This window comes from Punica granatum, chromosome 4 (assembly GCF_007655135.1).
Source record: "Punica granatum isolate Tunisia-2019 chromosome 4, ASM765513v2, whole genome shotgun sequence".
Taxonomy (NCBI): Eukaryota; Viridiplantae; Streptophyta; class Magnoliopsida; order Myrtales; family Lythraceae; genus Punica; species Punica granatum.
In genome coordinates this window covers 22,514,260-22,520,255 of record NC_045130.1, presented here as the reverse complement: position 1 = coordinate 22,520,255, position 5,996 = coordinate 22,514,260, and positions in this window count along the sequence as shown.

Sequence of the window (5,996 nt, the reverse complement as noted above, 5' to 3'; positions counted from 1 at the left end):
CGCAACGCTATTGTCGCTTCCACCTAACCAAAAGGAGGAAGAGCAACTTCAAATCAAGCGGCCCATTGGCGAGAAAAGTGAGGAATTCAAGAACGTCTTTCTCGAGCAAATGCCTCCAGAAAAGTCACTTATCAAGTTAGTTGTCATAGATTCGAGGACGAATCTTTTTGAAGAGAGCGGGAATGATATGATCCAGCTAGAAGACCCTTCACACGGGCATGTGGAAGCATTCCAGGATGACGGGGTATGGCATGAAGTCGAGCATTGGGACATGCACGTGCTAGCTGGACTAAGAAAAAGAGCACGAGCCAAGCGAATCGAACTAGCCATGCAAATGATGTTATTGTATGTCCATGGAGGAGTAGTCAAGCTCTTGGGCGGGCTGCATGTGGAACTAGAAGCCACGATCGTTCATATCCTAGAAATCTATTTAGAAAATGATCCAAGTTCAAAGGGCTGAATTCATTTGCTTTTCAATTACTTGGGCTTATTTCATTTTGGGCTCATTACACTTAGGATTTATTTTAGTCAAGCCCATTAGCCCATTTAGGTTATCAGCTAGTATCTCTCTATAAATAGGCATGTGGCCTCCCTAGAAAAGATAGATCAGTTTTCAATCAACTTTGTGAGAGAGGTTTTCTCTGAGCTGTTCTGCAGCAACTTCGACAATATTGCAAGTGTGATGACTTGTGATTCCCGACATTTATAATATTGGTTCTTGGTTTTCTATAACCATCGGGTCAATATTCCATTCCTTTATAATATTGGTTCTTGGTTTTCTATAACCATCGGGTCAGTATTCCATCCCTCTTAATCTCTTTTGACGATTCGGGGTCGATTTCCAGTCTTTGTTGTCGGGTCTTGCGGCAGGTCTCGTGGGGTTCGCATCACATGGATTGATGTATCAATGGATTTTGTTTTGGGTTTGCCTAGGACTAAGAATGGTAAGGATTCTATCTTTGTAGTAGTGAATCGTTTTTCAAAGATGGCTCATTTTATTCCTTGTACGAAGACGGATGATGCTACTCATGTGGTGGACCTTTTCTTTAGGGAAGTAGTGCGTTTGCATGGCATTCCCAGAACCATTGTAAGTGATCGTGATGTTAAGTTCCTAAGTCACTTTTGGCGTGTTTTGTGGGGTAAATTGGGAGCAAAGCTATTGTTTTCTACCACTTGCCACCCACAAACTGATGGGCAAACAGAGGTTGTAAATCGAACCTTAGGTACTTTGCTGCGAGCTGTTATTAAAAGGAACTTGAAAAGTTGGGAAGATTGCATTCCATTCATTGAGTTTGCATATAATCGGGCCATGCATTCTTCTACTAAGTTTTCTCCCTTTGAGGTTGTTTATGGCTTTAATCCACTAACCCCATTGGATTTAATTCCATTGCCTATTGGTGAGATTGTTAGCCTTGATGGAAAGCGAAAGGCAGAATTTGTGAAGAAGATCCATGAAGAAGCAAGGAACCACATCTTGCACAAGAACGAGCAAGCTGCCACTCGAGCCAACAAGGGAAGAAAGCATGTCACTTTCGAACCAGGAGATTGGGTTTGGGTTCATTTCAGGAAGGAGAGGTTTCCAAGCCAAAGGAAATCAAAGCTAAATCCGCGAGGAGATGGACCATTCCAAGTCTTAGAAAAGATTAATGACAATGCATACAAGCTCGATTTGCCGGGAGAGTATCAAGTGTGATAGGGTTGAGCCGGACTCCGAGCATGAGGACAAGTTACATATTTCTACCGGACCGGTCACCAGAGCACGTGCCAAGAAATTGGAACAAGCCTTGCAGAACTTATGGACGCATATTCGGGAAGAGGCACGCAGTTTGAGAGACGAACAAGTCGACTCGGGGCTGATTTTGGTCATCAAGAGTGCTGGACCTCATCAGTACACATCGAGGGATTAAAGGATGACCACAACTACCTCAAATCTGGTAGGATATGCCTTCTAGAAGATAGCCACCAAATTTGGTTGGAATATACCTTCTATCAGGTTGGAATATGCCTTCCAGAAGATGGCCACCAAATCTGGTTGGAATATGCCTTTTAGAATATGCTTGCTTTCCTTAGTTGTCTTCAGATTACAAGAGCATTATAAGCTCCTCCCTAGGTTATTTTTTAGAGAACTTTTCTGCCATTTTCTATCTTGTGTGAGAGATATTCTCCAAATTGTTCTTGTTGAACTTATGCTTCAAGGGTTGCAAGTCGATTACTTGTAGTTCTTAAGCTTCTAATAATATTGGTTTCTAGCTCTATATAGCTACTGGGTCGATATTCCACCTTTCAAAATCTCTATCTTGGACGATCCGGGATTTGATTCCATATCATTGTTGCTGGGTTCCGCGACGGGTTCGACGGGGTTCGCATCATTTTAGTATCAGAGCTTAGGCTCCAAATTGAGGTTTCATCTATCCTTGTTCTTTCCTTGTTCATCATTCTAGAATTTTTTTTTTATCTATCTTCCATTTATATCCTTTTCCATTTAGCTTTGTCTAGTCTGTTCATAGCGATCCAAAAAAAAAATCGTCCCAAAAAAAAATAAAAGAAAAGAAAAAAGGATCAAAAAAAAAGAGAAAAAAAAGAGAAAAGGATTTGAAGTGGGCGAATAATTTATTGAACAATATTATAATATGGAATATTGACCCGCTAGCTATAAGAAGCTAGAAACCAATATTATAAATGTCAGGAATCACAAGTCATCACACTTGCAATATCGTCGAAGTTGATGCAGAACAGCTTAGAGAAAACCTCTCTCACAAAGTTGAATGAAAATTGATATGTCTTTTCTAGAGAGGTCACATGCCTATTTATAGAGAGATACTAGCTGATAACCTAAATGGGCTAATTGGCTTGACTAAAATAAATCCTAAGTATAATGAGCCCAAAATGAAATAGGCCCAAGTAATTGAAAAGCAACTGAATTCAGCCCTTTGAACTTGGATCATCTTCTAAATAGATTTCTAAGATATGAACGATCGTGGCTTCTAGTTCCACATGCAGCCCGCCCAAGAGCTTGACTACTCCTCCATGGACATGCAATAACATCCTTTGCATGGCTAGTTCGATTCGCTTGGCTCATGCTCTTTTTCTTAGTCCAGCTAGCACGTGCATGTCCCAATGCTCGACTTCATGCCATACCCCGTCATCCAGGAATGCTTCCACAAGCCCGTGTGAAGGGTCCTCTAGCTGGATCATATCAACGTGATTCATGTCCAATGTGCCTCATCGAATTTGCTTGAGCCCGAACCTCTTGAATCAAGCCGTTGAGCTCATCTTTAAACTTCTTTGCTCGTGCTCGCGTAATTGGTCCAATTGGAACTTGAACTGGATCCCTTGAAGTCGTGCTACGATTTGCATCATTCCCCTCCTCTTCAAAAGGATTTGTCCTCAAATCATCACGTACATCAAAAGGAAGCAAATCATCACTTACATTGTACTCACCAGGTAAGTCTAGTTTATAGCAGTTTGGAACGTCTTTGCGCCGGAAATCTCTCTTTCCTCATATGCAACCAAGCCCAATCTCCGGGTTCAAAAATCAGCTTATGACAGCCCTTGTTGGCGTGTTTTGTATACTGCTCCATTCTTCGCTCAATGTTGAGTCTTGTTTTCTCATGAATCTGATTGACAAATTCATCTTTCTTTTTGCCATCTAAATTAACATGCTCAGTCAAAGGCAAAGGAGATAAATCCAATGGAGTTAAAGGATTAAATCCATAAACAACTTCAAACGGTGAAAATTTAGTAGAAGAATGAACAGATCTGTTAGAAGCAAACTCAACATGTGGTAAACACTCTTCCCATGTTTTGATGTTCTTTTTTATGATTGCCCTCAACAAAGTGAACAAAATTCTATTTACTACTTCCGTTTGTCTATCAGTTTTTGGGTGACAAGTAGTAAAAAACAACAACTTAGTACCTAACCTACACCCCAAAGTCTTCCAAAAATAGCTCAAGAACTTAGCATCTCTATCCGAAACAATTGTTCTAGGCATGCCATGTAACCTCACAATCTCCCTAAAGAACAAATCAGCAACATGCGAAGCGTCATCCGTTTTGTGTTATGGAATAAAGTGTGCCATATTAGAAAATCTATCCACAACCACAAAAATTGAATCTCTCCCACGTTTAGTCCTAGGTAATCCTAACACAAAATCCATTGAAATATCAATCCAAGGCTCACTAGGAATTGGTAAAGGAGTATATAAACCGTTAGGCTGCACTATGGATTTAGCTTGCCTACATGTAACACATCTACCACAAATTCTCTCAACATCTCTTTTCATATGTGGTCAATAGAAGTGTTCTTTGCAACTCCAAAAATGTCCCATTAATCCCCCACCATGTGATTCCTGCACTAATAACTATCTCAGGGAACAATTAGGCACGCATAACTTATTCTCTGGAAACAGAAACCCATCATGCCTAAAGAACTTACCACAAGGGATTTTCTCACAAGCCCGATATTCCTCACAAAATTCATGGTCATCAGCATATAAATTTTTAATGTGCTCAAAACAAAGCAATTTTGCATCAAGTGTAGAGAGTAATGCATACCTGCGAGAAAGTACATCGGCGACCACATTCTCCTTACCTTGCTTGTACCGAATGACGTATGGAAACGTCTCAATGAACTCCACCCATCGGGCATGTCTTTTGTTTAGTTTGTGTTGGCCTTTCAAGTGTTTCAAGGACTCATGATCGGTGTGTATCACGAACTCCTTAGGCCATAGGTAGTGCTGCCACGTCTCTAAAGCTCGAACCAATGCATACAACTCTTTATCATAAGTTGGATAGTTTAAGGCTGCCCCGCTTAGTTTTTCGCTGAAGTAAGCAATTGGTCGTCCTTCCTGATGTGCCCAAGAATGCAGTCCAAGACGAGGCCAGATCTAGTTCGAGTCCTATCACTCGTTCCATGGCCAAGAAGCTTGTTGCAACTCTCCCCGGGCCCTTTACCGTACTTAAGTGCTCGGAAATAGGAGATGAGGAGTCCAGCCCGAAGTGATGGCCCATATTTTAAAAGACTTCAGCTGTTACGAGAAGATAATAGTTTCCCTTAATTAGATATTAATTCCTATATTAGCTTGAGTCAGCAATCTTAAGTTTCCTATTTCAGATTATTACATTACTCTATTTTAGGAAAGTAATCTAGAGGATATCAGATATCAGTTTCCTATTTTATAGTCCAGGGGGGGTGTCTTCCCTCTATATAAATATGCATTTTATTGTAAGAGAGGAAGACAGACGAATTTGATGAATTTTTGATTGAAATTGCTTAGAGCGTTTCTTATCTTTTCTTATCTAAACAGGTTCATTGTTTAGTGGCGAAAACTCCGATTCTTATCATTCATCCTTGAGCGTGGCGAATCAAAACGACTTTTCTTACTCATGGCGAGTCATCTTATCGAGTGAGTTTAGTTGGTTCTACCCTCCACCCTTCTTTCTTTATCAAGTTTTGGTTCGTGAGCTTATCATTTGGTATCAGAACATAAGGTTTTGTTCTTGTTGGCCGAGTGAAACACGTGAGGAGTGTATACACGAGTGTTTAGTGAGGAATTATTCTGGGAAACACAATGGATGAGAAAAACGTCCATCAGGTTCCGTGGGGACTCACACTCGAGCAAGCCCAGTTCCTTGGGCTTCAGCGGGGGCAAGAGGAGCTCTCTGCATGACTCGATCTGGTGATCCAAGCTCTTAATCGAATGGCTGTGGCGCCTGCTCCTCCGCAACGTGCACATCGAGTTCCTAGACGGAATGTTCGAGTGGAAGATGAAGCTGACCTGGAGGATGAACTTCCTGAAGAAGAAGAGCGGCCGGTTCCACGAAGGTACCAATCTCAAGTTAAAGATTCCACAATTCAAAGGCACGAGTTCCCCTGAAGAGTACCTCGAGTGGGTCCAGCGCGTCGATAAGGTGTTCGAATGCGATGAGTACTCCGAAGCCCAGAAGTGCCAACTTGCTGCCCTCGAGTTCACCGATTATGCGAATCTGTGGTGGGA